We start from the raw sequence: 15565 nt of genomic DNA on the forward strand, positions 1-15565 counted from the left end.
CCCCTGCATGGTGTGATAGATACTATGTGGCGACCTTCCAGGCTGTCTTGGGCTGGAGATTTGCTTCACTCCATCATTCTGTGGGTTTTGCAGTTCCAGAATTTGTTTAGAGCCATTTTTACGCGTATTTGGTTGGGCTTGGGGGCAGAGTTCTAGAAAGTCCATGCTGTTACAACATAACCAATTTTAAAAGATAATAAGGATCATAAAATTTAGAGATGGAAGGGATACATCCACTTGACAGATGAAGATACTGAAGCTCAAGAAGGGCAAGTGTCCTGGTCAATCAATAAGAATCAACAGTGGCACATGGCAACCAAAATATTAAATGTGATTTTAAACAATACTAAAAAAGGTTTAGTAGTGTCCTGGTCAAACCACATCTGGAGTATTATGCTTCAGTTCTGGGTACCTGTAGCAGCAATCACCCTGACACATCCAGAAATGACCTGCTAGCACACATTCTTAGATCTGCTTTTCTAAAAGGAAAGCAATTTAAAAGGGGATCAATAATCTTCTTTAATCACATTCACCAACAGAAGAAATACAAGCAGAGAAATAAAGACCAATAGACAAGGCTTTTGTCTGATCATAAGCAATATATACATCACATATTAACAGACAGATCCAACTGTCTGACCATACATACATATATACATACATACAATTACCGGAGAGAAAAGCACCAACATCTGGGTTTTCAAAGTCAGAGAGGCTCCTCAAGAGCCGCCCAGAGTCTCTTTTGGCACACGAATCTTCTTCCAAAGAAAAAGCCCCAAAAGCAAAATCTCAACTCAGGGTATAAATACACTTTTCAGAGCCAGAGGGTATCATGACCCTAGAGACCTAGTGCCTCATTAGAAATTAACAAAAGGTGTGGGCCTTCCTACAAAATAAGCCTCCTCTAATCAATCTTCCCTTAATGGGCTCCACCTGAGGCCTATTTATGGGCAGAGACGATCTTTAACTCTCATTAACATTACAGTAGCATATATTTTTTTCAAAATTCAATTTTATTTTCAGTTCCAAATTCTTTCCCTCCCCCTTCCCTAACCATTGAGGAAAAACAAAACAAAACAAAAGATTATAAATATGTATAGCCATATAAAACAAGTTTCTACATTAGCTATATCCAAAAACAGAAAGAAAGAGAAGAAAATATGCTTTAATTTACACACTGAGTCCATCTCTTTCTTTCTAGAAGTGGGTAGCATGTTTCATTATTAGTCTTTTGGAATTGTGGTTAGTCAGGATGCTGACAGAGATACTAAGTCTTTCAAAATTGATTTTCTTCACCCTATTGTGGTTAATCTATAAATTGTTATTCTGATCTTCTCACTTCACTTTGTATCAGTTCATACAAATCTTCCCAGGTTTTTCTGAAACAATCCCTTCCCTTATTTCTTATAGTATAATAGTATTCTATCACAATCAGTCATTCCCCATTGATGGGCATCCTTTCGGTTTCCAATTCCTTGCCACCACAAAAAGAGCTGCTATAAATATTTTTGTACTCATGGGTCTTTTGCCCCTTTCTTTAACCTCTTTGAGGTATAAATGCTGTATTAGTATCACTGGGTCAAAGGGTATGCACTGTTTAATTTTAGGCAAAGTTTCAAAATGCTTTCCAGAGTGGTTGGAGTATCCACCAGTGGTACATGAGGATACTGTGGGTACCACATTTTAGTATGAATATTGACAAACAGGAACACATACAGAATATAGCTACCATGATGGTGAAGGGCTTAGAAACCATGCTATATGAGAGTCAATTGAAAAAACTATGGATGTTTAACTTGGTGGAGAATTGATGAACATCTGAAGAGTTGACACTGGAAGAATATTTGTCCTAGTTGGCTCTACAGGGCAAAATTGGAAACAATGGGCAGAAGTTGCAGAGAAGCAGATTTGGGCCTGAGGTAAAAAGGAAAATGGGCTACCTCTGGACTAAGGCAGTTTTTCACTGTTGGAGGTCTTTAATCAGAGACTGAATAACTACTTTTCAAGCATGTAGTGGAGAAGATTCTCATTCAAGTACCAATTGGACTAGACAATTTACTTCTGAAGCTCCTTCTAACTCTAATAAATGTTAACAGATTGACAGATTGATTCTGTGGTACAGACAAAAAAACTGAGGCCTCCAAAAGTTAAGTGGCTTGCTTAAGGTCATGAGTAGTAAGCAGATGAACAAGGTTTCAATCCTACGTCCTTCTTGGACTCCAAATTCATCATTCTTTCTACAGTATCGTAAACTTCAACATGGCCTTCCAAAAACCAAGTAGTCCCGTCACACCAGCACAGAGATGGGGAAAAAAAATCCTTTTATTAAGGGGATTTACTCTGTGAAGTTTAGATTCAGTCAAAGAGCCACACTTGAGGACTTAGAGGGCCATATATGGCCTCGAGGTCCCAGGTTCTCTACCCCTGCACTAGCAGGTACAAATGAGAAGGTCCATTTATCCAACAGTCTCCAAAGAGACAGAAGGTACTCGGGCCTAAACTAGTATATCCTTCATAATCCTTTTACAATTTAAAAAGTGGACCAAGGTATTTGCACACAACTAGAGAAATCCTTTTGGCTATTCTCAGGATATTTTTATATGGAAATTTCACTGCTGCTCTCAGAGTTTATAATTTCCTATGTCTCTTCTATAGAGAGAGCTAGTAATACAAAGGAGAAAGCTCTGGGCCTGAATTCAGGAGGATCTAAACTCAAACATGGTTTTAAACCTTACTATGTGGGCAAGTTACTTAATCTCTATTTACCTCAGTTTCCTCAATGAAAAATGTGGATAATAAGAGAACCTACCACCCAGAGTTGTTGTGAGAATCAAATGAGAGAATATTTATGAAATGGTTAGCTCAGTGCCAAGCACACAGAAGGCACTATATAAATGCTTATTCTCCCTTTTCCCATTTTCCCACTGCTCACTATGTCTGAGCCTTTGTTTCTACTACCAACAGCAGCTCATTGACATAAGACTGTAAAGGTTCACAGTGCCTTCCTCACCGCAACACTTCAGGGTAGGTAGTGTGTGGGTCTATACGTGTGTGTATATGTACACACACATGCACCCACATGTGCATATGTGTGTATATACATATACACACATATGCACTGCGTGCACACACACATCACTGCAACAATTCAGGGTAGAAGACAGAGAGAGAGAGAGTGTGTGTGTGTGGGTGTGGGGGGGTGTATGTGGGTGTGCGTGTGGGTGTGGGTGTCTGTGGGTGTGTGTAAAATAATAACCCCCATTTTGTAGATGAAGAAACTGAGACTCACAGACGTTATGGGACTTGTTGGGAGTTGCTGAGCATTATAAGTGTCCACACTGGGACCAAACCTAGGTCTTCTGATTCCAAGTATGACAATGCCTCCCAAGAAAAGAAATGAGAGGAAGCAGGAGCAGTCGTGAAGACCACCAAGTGCTCACTTTTCCCCTGCAGGGAATACCATCTTCTTTCCTCCTCTGCCCATGGAAATCCTTGTTGCCCTTAGAGGTTCAGCTCACATCTCACTTTCTCTGAGAAGCCTTCTAGAACTGACTAGTAAAGGTCTTACTGAGCTCTCCTATGTGCTTACTTACTCTGTATACCAAATATTATATCATTTACCCTCTCATGCACTCCTCAGACTGGCACTAACTGTTCCTCTGTGTATATCTTGTCTTTCCAAATGGATCTTTAAAAGGCACTCTGTAAATCTTAAAACCCTCTATAAACATGAGTTGTTCTTATCACTGTTGTCTTAAGATTCTTCATAGCAAGGACGCATCATGCCTTCTCCTTATCTCACATGCCCCAAAACCTTAAATCTACTGCACTCTGAAACTGGGACTCTATTGGGGCCTTGCCTTAGGGCTCCTCTGGACCCTCCTAGCTTGAGAGTGATTATCAATAATAACTGTTGCTGTTTCCCACTCAGCCTGATGTCTTTCTTTTTCTTGACCTCATTAAAGGGGCCATGCCCTGGCTACTTCTTAAACAGGCCTATTCAATGAATGGTCGTTGCCTCACCCTAAGTGAGTGCCTGCAAAGACTTTGGCCTAAAGGGCCCAAGGTCTCCCTGGGTCATCTCCAGTCATCCTAAGGAATATCAGGTTTCTGGGTTCAGATGGCTCTGGAGGAGAAGTGAGGCTGGTGATCTACAAAGCCCTCTCTCCCTCAAAACAAAGTCAAGTACAAGTCATGTCATTATTTCTCTGATGGCACAGTCTTTTCAGCAACCAAGGGCGAACACAATCCTGCCCCCAACACCTCATATAGTGCTGGGCACACAGCAGGTATGCAGTAGACAATTGCTAAATAAATCAAATACATAAGGAAATACACACATTCTGAAGGTGCTCATGCCTTTAGATTTATGTCAACAAGGGAAATAGATTATCTCAAAACTGCTGCATTAAGGCTGGCAAAGTCAAAGCTGCAGATGACAAACTCAGAGACCAATCCTAACCCCCTCCCCACTCTGGGGCTTCCTGAATTCCAAGAATAAAATGAAGAAGAGCCTCTGGGCTGATGCTCTTGGTTGTTCTAGCATGAGAAAGGATACAGAAGTTATCAAGTAAAGAATCTTTCAAGGGGAAATGATGTCCCTTTATGTCAGTGCTTCTGAACTTCTGCATTCATGGGGAAGTCATGTGTATTGTGTTATATGCTTAGATATGCCTGAAGTCTTGGAAATCCAGGATGGATCTGATGGCTCAAATTCAGACATATTCTTTCTGATGTCTTCTTATATCATTCCTATTCTTTTGAATATGCCTTTCCTTGGAGATTCAGGATCCTGACCCTCCACCCTTCTATATATAGCTCACTAAGAATGATTGGACCTCTTTCCCAGTAACTTAGAATGTTCTATTTTGGTTCAGTTATTAAAATATTCGATTCATCTCCCTCTATCTTCAATAGTTCACTAACATCATCTAACCTTTTATTCTTCTGTCTGACTCTCTTAGAGGAAGTTCCAGTGGATTTCAGAGGTACCAGAGACTAAAACTGTCGGAATATTAGTACAGAAAGGAAATTTCAAAACCAAAACATGGAAGCTGTTGATGTTAAAGCTGATGGAATCCCAGAATGTTAGAGCTGCAAGGGACTTCAGAAGCAATTAATTCAATTTTCATACTACAGATAAGAAAATTGAGTCCCAGAGAGAGAAAGGGACTTTTCTAAACTAAGACCTGCACCTTTGAGACCAAAAACAGAAGACAATGCCCTTTTGCTAAGGATATAAAGAAAAGAGGAGTGGGGAGAGGGCATTAAAATTAAGAACAAGGCAGGTAAGTCAGATGAGATCAACCTGATAGGTCCAAACAATGCACGAGAAGGAAACTCATGCTGAATTTTTGCTGAATATAGAGCATGAGTTGTGGATATTCAAGGGACAAGATACTATCTCCATGGGGCTGGCTGATAATTCAGTTTCTAAACCAGCACAGTGGATTATTCACAGATATTCTATTACTATTGCTAAGGTTGTAACTATCCCATTCCCAAGCCTGTGATATAACAAAAAAAAAAAAAAGTCACAAAAGCCATACTGACACAACAGAAAGTAGCATGGGTTAGTGGGAAAAGTACTATAATGATAACTTAAGAGTCAAAAGATCTGAGTAAAATCCAACTCTCTTTCAAAAAACAACTTAGTTTTATCTGCATCATCTTAAATTATGAATATTTTCCTCCTTTCTTGTTTACCCTGCAAAGCCATCTGTTGTAACAATATTTTAAAGGACCAAAAAAAATATTCACCAAAAACAATGACCACATCAGCTGTATCTGACAATATCTATAGTGATATTCTATAGTCACAATTCCAAAGCAAAGAAGGACAAGAAAGTCCAGTTATAATTGTTAATACTTCTGTGGTCCACAGCAGAAAGAGCAATGGTTTTTAAACGGAGCATTTGAGTTCAAATCTCATCTCTGGTCATTTTTTTAGGGTGACAGCTATGTTTTGTCTTTACAGTACAAACATTTCTAGATTACCCCAGTTCCACAAGAGGTCTCCTGCAAATGGTGTGATCCTGGGCAAATCACTTATCCTCTCTGTCTGCCTCAGTTTCCTCAACTAAAATGAGAATCATAATAGCACCTACTCAACCAAGGCTGCTGTGAAGGTCAAATGAAGTATTGTAAAAGCTCTTAGCACAGTCTCTGGCACACAGTTGGTGCTTACTAAGTGCTTATTCTCTTCTCTTCCCTTCTCCTAGATCTTTTTTTCCCTCTTATGATCTTAGAGGCAGGAATGAGCAGGCAGGGGCAAGCGGAGAAGGGAAGAGGAGGGAGCATTGACAGTGAGACCAGACTAACCCTCTCTGCTCCAGGTCTTGTCCAGTGGCCACCACTGTTCTATGTTGTCTAGTACGTGTTAAAACCTGAATGTGGAAGATTAGGAAGGAGTGGACTCACATTTCATAGGTCAGTGTGACAGCCAGAAGCCAGATCTCCCTGGCTTCACCTCCATGACTTTGGGGAAAGGCCTCCTGCTGTCCCATTAAGTTGATGTAACTACCAAATCCATGTTAGCTCAGTCACTCAAGGTCTTACTCCCTGGTAACAGGATGGGCTCAGTAATAGCCAGCCCTTGTTACTGTAGACCTCAGGCAGTCTCAGGTGGAACCAAAGCTGTCCCTGTGGCAGATCATCCTTAAGAAATCAGGCAGATTCTGAAACATTCTCCCATTGAGAGATTTGGACAGAGTCTGTTAAAACAGAGCCAACATTTCAGTCATTTTCAGTTGTATCTGACTCTTCATGACCCCATCTGGGGTTTTCTTGGCAAAGATACTGGAGTTGTTTGCCATTTTCTTCTCCAGTTCATTTTACAAATGAGGAAACTGAGCCCAACAGGGTTAAGTGATTTCCACAGCGGCACACAACTATTAAGTTTCTGAAGCCAGATTTAAACTTGGGAAGATAAGTCATGCTGACTGTAGGCCCAGCATTCTACCTACTGTATCACCTAGTTACCCATATGTATATTTACTTATTTGTAAATTATATAAATATATAAATATATATATCATAGAAGATGGCGGAGTAGAAAGACACACATATGCTAGCTCCAAACACACAGCCCATAAAATACCTGTAAAGAAGAACTCTCAACCAATTCGGGAGCAGCAGAAGCCACAGAACAACGGAGCAGAGGAGATTACTGTTCCAGAGAGACTGAAAAACTGACACGGAAGGTCCCTCATGCACCGGACCCAGAGCCAAGCCCAGCCCTGCCTTAGCCACTCAGCACTGAGAGGAGCAGATTCGAGCAGGCTTCAGGGACAGAATCTCCAGCTCAGGTCCCTCCACCCACAGGCCCCAAAGGTTGGTGAGAGGGTCTTCTCGGCTTGCCGAGAAGGAAGTGGGGTGCCCCCATAACTCAGGCCCCCTTGGGAGGCAGCAGTGGGGGTGGCAGCGCACAGGGGCTCCCCAAGCAGGCAGGAGCTTGGATCCATTGTTGAAGGTCTCCACATAAAGCCCCTGAAAGAACTGAGCCCCGTGAGGCAGCCCTGCCCCCTGTGAGGCAGCCCTGCCTCCCACCTGAGCACCTGAACTTAATCTCACACTGACTAGCAGCCCCGCCCCCGCCTAAAGCCCTGAGACTGGGAAGCAGCATTTGAATCTCAGACCCCAAGCACTGGCTGGGCAGATCTGGAGGCCAGGTGGGTGTGAAGAGGAAGCTCAGAAGTCAAGTCACTGGCTGGGAAAATGCCCAGAAAAGGAAAAAAAATAAGATCATAGAAGGTTACTTTCTTGGTGAACAGATATCTCCTCCCTTCCTTTCTGATGAGGAAGAACAATGCTTAACATCAGGGAAAGACACAGAAGTCAAGGCTTCTGTATCCCAAACATCCAAAAGAAATATTCCATGGGCTCAGGCCATGGAAGAGCTCAAAAAGGATTTTGAAAATCAAGTTAGAGAGGTGGAGGAAAAACTGGGAAGAGAAATGAGAGAGATGCAAGAAAATCATGAAAAGCAGGTCAACAGCTTGCTAAAGCAGACCCAAAAAAATGCTGAATAAAATAACACCTTGAAAAATAGGCTAACTCAATTGGCAGAAGAGGTTCAAAAAGCCAATGAGGAGAAGAATGCTTTCAAAAGCAGAATTAGCCAAATGGTAAAGGAGGTTCAAAAGCTCACTGAAGAAAATAGTTCTTTCAAAATTAGAATGGAACAGATGGAGGCTAATGACTTTATGAGAAACCAAGAAATCACAAAACAAAACCAAAAAAATGAAAAAATAGAAGATAATGTGAAATATCTCATTGGAAAAACAACTGACCTGGAAAATAGGTCCAGGAGAGACAATTTAAAAATTATGGGACTACCTGAAAGCCATGATCAAAAAAAGAGCCTAGACATCATCTTTCATGAAATTATCAAGGAAAACTGCCCTGAGATTCTAGAACCAGAGGGCAAAATAAGTATTCAAGGAATCCACCAATCACTGCCTGAAAGAGATCCAAAAAGAGAAACTCCTAGGAACATTGTAGCCAAATTCCAGAGTTCGCTGGTCAAGGAGAAAATATTGCAAGCAGCTAGAAAGAAACAATTCAAGTATTGTGGAAATACAATCAGGATAACACAAGATCTAGCAGCTTCTACATTAAGGGATCAAAGGGCATATTCCAGAAGTCAAAGGCACTAGGACTAAAAGCAAGAATCACCTACCCAGCAAAACTGAGTATAATACTTCAGGGGGAAAAATGGTCTTTCAATGAAACAGAGGACTTTCAAGCATTCTTGATGAAAAGACCAGAGCTGAAAAGAAAATCTGACTTTCAAACACAAGAATGAAGAGAAGCATGAAAAGGTAAACAGCAAAGAGAAGTCATAAGGGACTTACTAAAGTTGAACTGTTTACACTCCTACATGGAAAGACAATATTCGTAACTCTTGAAACTTTTCAGTATCTGGGTAGTGGGTGGGATTACACACACACACACACACACACACACACACACACACACACACACACACAGAGCACAGAGTGAATTGAATAGAATGGGATCATATCTTTAAAAATGAAATTAATCAGTGAGAGAGAAATACATTGGGAGGAAAAAAGGAGAAATGGTATGGGGCAAATTATCTCTCATAAAAGAGGCAAGCAAAAGACTTTTTAGTGGAGGGAAAAAGAGGGGAGGTGAAAGAAAAACATGAAGTTTACTCTCATCACATTCCACTAAAGGAAGGAATAAAATGCACACTCATTTTGGTATGAAAACCTATCTTACAATACAGGAAAGTGGGGGAAAAGGGGTTAAGCAGGGAGGGGGGGGATGATGGAAGGGAGGGCAACGGGAGGAGGGAGCAATTTGAAGTCAACACTTGGGGAGGGACAGGATCCAAAGAGAGAATAGAAGCAATGGGGGGCAGGATAAGATGGAGGGAAATATAATTAGTCTTACAGAACACGAGTATTATGGAAGTCATTTGCAAAACTACACAGATATGGCCTATATTGAATTGCTTGCCTTCCAAAGGGAATGGGTGGGGAGGGAGGGGTGAAGAGAAGTTGAAACTCAAAGTTTTAGGAACAGCTGTTGAGTATTGTTCTTGCATACAACTAGGAAATAAGAAATACAGGCAATGGGGTATAGAAAGTTACCTGGCCCTACAGGACAAAAGAGAAGATGGGGACAAGTGAAGGGAGGGATGATAGAAGAGAGGGCAGATTGGTGATAGGGGCAATTAGAATGCTCGGTGTTCTGGGGTGGGGGGAGGGGACAAATGGGGAGAAAATTTAGAACCCAAAATTTTGTGAAAATGAATGTTAAAAGTTAAATAAATTAAAAAAAAATATCATAAAATATATGCAAAAAATTAAGAAAGGATAAACTAAAAATAAAATAGTATTTGATACTAGAGTCAAAAAGAAGTCAATAGAATTAATGAATAGGGGAACCACATGGTCAGAACTGTACTTTAGGAAAATCATTTTGACAGCTAAGTGAAGAGAAGAGAGAGGAGTTTCTCCACTGAAATGGAAAAACCAGAAAAGGGGCTATTAAAATAGTCCAGGAGAGAAGTGATAAGGGCCCAAATTAGGGTGGTGATTATTTGAGTAGGAATGCAAGAAATACTGTGAAAGAAGAAATGATAAGATTTGGCAACTGATGGTATATGTGGAGCAAAGAAAGCTGAGGAACTGAAGAGAACACTGAAGTTGCTAAACTGGGTACCTGAAAGGATGGTGATGCTTAACCAAAATGACTAAGTTTCAAAAAGAGGTGGGTTTCAGAAAGAAAGGTAATGTAATGATATCACAATTCAGGTCACAACCCATCCATGCCTGTTCATACTGTGTGACTTACTCTGTACCTATCCAAAATGAAAAAGGAGATGGGGTAGAGCTTTTACTCACTAATCATGACCCAATCTGGTGTATGGTGTATGTGTGTGTGTGTGTGTGTGTGCGTGCGTGCATGTATGTGTGAGTGTGCATGTGTGTGTGAAAGCAGACACTCAGTAGTAGCAAGAAAGTTGTTCCAGATAAGTCAAAAGCTGGATGGACAAGAAAGAGAAGTAATCCTTATGCACACATGGATACATTCAGAGCAAGCCCCCTCTACACATCTAAGTATTTCTATCACACCCATCACTGGCTGGTGTACCTGGATACCATGAAAAGCTGTGCTACTTTAATGCAAGAAGAAAAAAAAGGGTGAGAGAGGAATTTCTTCCTGATTTGCCATCCCAGAGACTTGTCAATGGAGGCTCACTCAGGCTTGGGAGGTGAGAATTAATGATTCACTGAGAAGAACCAGAAGGTAGGAGTGTCAAACTACAACTGTATCTGGAGAATCCAACTAGTGCCCTAAACTGGAGAAATGGGACACAAACCAAGATTGTCATCTCTGCCTCACACCCCTCAATAGCAGGGGTAGGGAGGGGAGAGGGTCTGGGGTCTGCCAGTCAGGACTCATTCCCAGCTGTTACTACTATAAACCCCAGTCACTCCCCTTTTCCTCTCAATCTTCCCCAGAACCCAGTTGCATGAACACAAGCCAATTTTCCAGATCAGGGTTTGTCTGCCAAGCTACATTCTGGTGAACTGAAGGGAACTCCCATCATCTTCTCAAACAAACCACCTGAACTGCAGGGTTGGGAGAGGGACTCAAAATGCTTAGTTTTGTTTTTTTTTTTTTAAGAGAGAAAAGGGAGAATCACATTATTTCCATTTTTCTCTTACTGCAGTAACCACCCTAACCCAGGCAATCTTCATTTGGATTGTTCCCAGCTCAAAAAAGACACTGCCAGGTACTCCTAGGGAGAAATGGAGTTTGGTGATTACATCAGACTTCTAGCCTAATGGAACAGCCTTTGTACCCTCTCTTTTAGCCTGCCTCCCCTCCAGAGGCTCTGAATAATTTATTTATCGGTTCTCCCTTAGAACATTACCTCCCAAATTCTGGCTCTATTTTAACAAACTCCGTCCAAATCTCTCAATGGGAGAATGTTTCAGAATCTGCCTGATTTCTTAAGGATGATCTGCCACAGGGACAGCTTTGGTTCCACCTGAGACTGCCTGAGGTCTACAGTAACAAGGGCTGGCTATTACTGAGCCCATCCTGTTACCAGGGAGTAAGACCTTGAGTGACTGAGCTAACATGGATTTGGTAGTTACATCAACTTAATGGGACAGCAGGAGGCCTTTCCCCAAAGTCATGGAGGTGAAGCCAGGGAGATCTGGCTTCTGGCTGTCACACTGACCTATGAAATGTGAGTCCACTCCTTCCTAATCTTCCACATTCAGGTTTTAACACGTACTAGACAACATAGAACAGTGGTGGCCACTGGACAAGACCTGGAGCAGAGAGGATTAGTCTGGTCTCACTGTCAATGCTCCCTCCTCTTCCCTTCCCCCCTTGCCCCTGCCTGCTCATTCCTGCCTCTAAGGTCATAAGAGGGAAAAAAAGATCTAGGAGAAGGGAAGAGAATAAGCACTTAGTAAGCACCAACTGTGTGCTAGACACTGTGCTAAGAGCTTTTACAATACTTCATTTGATCCTTACAACAACCTTGGTTGAGTAGGTGCTATTATTATTCTCATTTATACTTGAGGAAACTGAGGCAGACAGAGAGGATAAGTGATTTGCCCAGGATCACACAGCTAATAAACATCTGAGGCTAGATCTGAACTTTGGGCCTTGCTGACCTGACTCCAGGCCCAGTGCTCTATCCACTGTGCCACTAGCTACCAACATAAGCTTTTATTGCTTTCTGGTTGTTTCGCATGTGGCATCCTCAACTTTCAAACCAGACAGCCCCCCCAATAGACATTGGGAATGTCAATAAGCAGAGATGAGAAAGAGCATTTCCTTAAAAGGATTCCAAGTAATCCAATTTGGTTGCAGCAAGGCAAGGTACTGAGAAGCAATGCAAAAATAAATAAATTTTTGAGCTGGAAAAAAAAATGAGAAAATTATAAACAATAAGATTGAAAAAGATAGGATCTTAGGGCCCAAAATGACTTCAGAAGTAATATAATCCAACTTCTACCTGGAGCATGAATCCTATCTACTACCTCAGTGACAGAAAAACTCATTACCTGCCCCCCTTCCGGGTGGCCCATCTTCATTTCTTGGAAGTTACTATTGTTAGGAATTTTTGTTGCCATCCAGGTCCAAGCACAGAAAGTCCATGTGACAAATATTTAAAGACAGTATGTCTCCTCTAGGCTTTTCCAGATTAAACATTTCTGATCCTTATGCTGATCCTAATACGGAATAGTTTGGTATATCCTCACCATTCCGGTCACCCTGCTCTGGGGATAAGTTTCAATTTATTGATGTCCCTTCTGAAAACATGGCACCCAGAAAAGGTAGCTTGAAATCTGATCACAGCCTGCTTTGAACGCCAAGTCAAGGAATTCAGACTTTAGCCTATAGATAATGGGGAATTACTGAAAAATTTTACAGAAGGTGGTGAAGTGATCAGAACTGTGCTTTAAGAAGACTGGTCTGCAATGACCTGAGGAACACATTGGATGGAGGAGAGATGGGAGAATTACTATTAGTTTTTTTATTTGTCTGGGGGGAGGGGAGGGAGGTGTTCCAGATCAGCCACTTTAATTGTATAGAAAGACTCACAACCGGCTGACAATTCCCTTACGGTGTGCTAAATCGGTTAAGATTCAAATACTCCTTAAGGAGACGGACAGAGAGAAAAGAATTTTCTTTGAGTCCCCCTTGTTAGTGTTTACTGATAAATCAGATTGAGTGTGAAGTTTCTTCTTCTACCTTTGAAATGCAAATTTCTACTTTTTCCTTTTGATGGTTACAAATTCTTTTCTCCTTCTGGCAGCTACAAATCCAAAATTATATCTATTTTCATTCTTTTCTTTCTCTAATGTAATTGGGAACTATATAAATTTAAGGAAATCTCTCTACATTGCTCAGCTAATTAAGAATTCTGGGACTGTGCTGACGCATATAATAAACCTGGGTTTTCCCTCTTAAATTTCTGTGTATTGACAGTTTCTACTGACCTATCAACAAATCCACAGATGTGGATATCAGTGACAATCCCAGTAGTTCAGGATAGAGGTGACGTAGACCTGAACTAGAGATAGGGAGAGCAGACAGAATATACGAGTCAAGACATCACTTACATCACTAAGATTTCATCCTCGGAGACTGTCCTCCAGACTCTGTCTTCCAATTTTCCTGGGAAGCAAGGAGAAAGAGAGCAACTAGAGAGCAGTGGCTAGTGCCAGGCCTGGAGTCAGAAAGGCCTGCGTTCAAATCTGACCTCAGATTTGCAGCTGTATGACCCTAGGCAAGTCATTTATTCCTGTTTGCCTTACTTTCCTTATCTGTAAAATGAGCTGGAGAAGGAAAGGCAAACCACTGAAGTATCTCTGCCAAGAAAATCCCAGATGGGGTCGTGAAGAATCAAACATGACTGAAAACAACTGAACAACAACAGAATAGAGAGGAAGAAGGCACAAAAGAAAGCAAGGCATTCTGGATAGGGTCTCTTAAAGAAACAGGGGACCTCCCTACCTCTACATTTCAAGACACAAATCAAAGACACATTCAGGATCACAGGACTCAGAGACAGAAGAGATTATAGTAATCCAGCCTCTTCATTTAATAAATAAGAAAACTGAGGCCTAGAGAGTATTTTTGAAAGCTGTTTGTCCAATTTCACACAGGTACTAAGAGAAATGATCGCACTTCTCACTCTACCACACCATTGGTGCAGTCATCACTTATAACCTATAGATTGTAATAACAATTAACTTTAAGGGTAACTGAGAGCCAAGCATAGCAGATAGAGAAACTGCCTCTTTGGCAAAACCTTCCCTTGACCCATACCAGCTGTGTGACCCTGGACTAGCTGCCTCAAGCAACTCTCCAAGACAAAGTAGGTACAGATCTCCGGGGATAGAGGAGTTTCCCCACTGGGAGCTCCTTAGACCAATAAAAGCACAGGTATGGGCTTCACCTCTCTCCAAAATAAAAGATTAATGAAATTCTTTCTTTTGAACAAATCATTCATTCCCATTTTAAAAATGTTTGGAGAATCGAAAATGATAAAACTGGGGCTCCTCTTGCCCATAGTCACATAATTCATATATAAACCTTTATTCAAACCTAGATTTTAAATCCACTAATCTTTCCATGACATCAACTGCTTCTGTACTTTCTTGACCAGTCACATTCCTCCCCTGAGCTCCACTATCAACCTCTTTTCTCTCCTCCCCACCCCAACCCCCACCAATCCTGGCCTCTCTCCCTCACTCCTGCATGATGCCCCTCCACAGAGGCTCACACCAGTCATTTCATTTCTCCCACATCATTCAGGGGATAACAATGAGGTATCCTGTGAGCAGAGCAAAACATGGATTGAGCCCAGCAGGCCACCCAGCCCATCTTCCCAATGCCTTTGTCTGACTCAACTCGGTGCAGTTTTCAGATGGCCTTTCTGCTCAGGGACATGTGGGACAGCCAAGTCCAAGGCTGAGCCAAACTTAATCAATTTTCTGAAGTAATTTCCCACAAAACCATTCTCTTTGGAGCCTCTTAAAGGTCTCATGGCTGTTCTGTACCATCAAAGAATTGCCATTTAAAGGCCTTTCACTACAGACACTTAAACATACAAGCTAGGAGGCAGGAGGTTTTAGGTATCGGTAGTGCTTCTGTAAAAGTGTTTTCTCCTCTACTGTAGTAAAGGAGAAAAAATATTCCTTATCCCCTCTTCCCTGCCCTTCAGCAAACCTTCAGAACTTTTGGTACCCAGAGTTAAAGCTCAAGGGTGAGAATTTTAAAAGGCATACAAGGACAAAGCTCCACATGCTCCGCTCTGTTTTCCGGAGGTCTGTGCATTGCGCATCCATCTTTCGGGTCTCCACAGAACAGTATTTACACTTATCTTTACTGTCCACTATTAAATGGCTACACCTCTGACTAGATCTGATTCTCCTGAAAAATGCGCATCAGGTGAATTTCATCAGAGAGATGGCTCTTTTCTTGACTGTTTACCAACATTTACATTGGCTAATACCAGAGAATTCTATGGAGGAAAATCTCACACACACACACATCA

General features: G+C 41.5%; 1 protein-coding gene across 16 annotated transcripts in view; it reads right to left on the minus strand.

Moving 5' to 3' along the window:
* CTIF (cap binding complex dependent translation initiation factor) overlaps nucleotides 1–15565 on the minus strand; it is a 490358-nt gene that overhangs the window by 417639 nt on the left and 57154 nt on the right. For 2 of the 16 annotated variants that reach the window (XM_072605149.1, XM_072605148.1), the window contains exon 3: nucleotides 13626–13680. The exons of the other annotated variants lie outside the window; for them this stretch is intronic. The gene's annotated coding sequence lies outside the window, so the exon portion shown is untranslated. The remainder of the gene's footprint in view (nucleotides 1–13625; nucleotides 13681–15565) is intronic. 16 annotated transcript variants of the gene reach the window in all.

The sequence above is a fragment of the Notamacropus eugenii genome, chromosome 4 (assembly GCF_028372415.1).
Source record: "Notamacropus eugenii isolate mMacEug1 chromosome 4, mMacEug1.pri_v2, whole genome shotgun sequence".
In the NCBI taxonomy this organism is placed as follows: Eukaryota; Metazoa; Chordata; class Mammalia; order Diprotodontia; family Macropodidae; genus Notamacropus; species Notamacropus eugenii.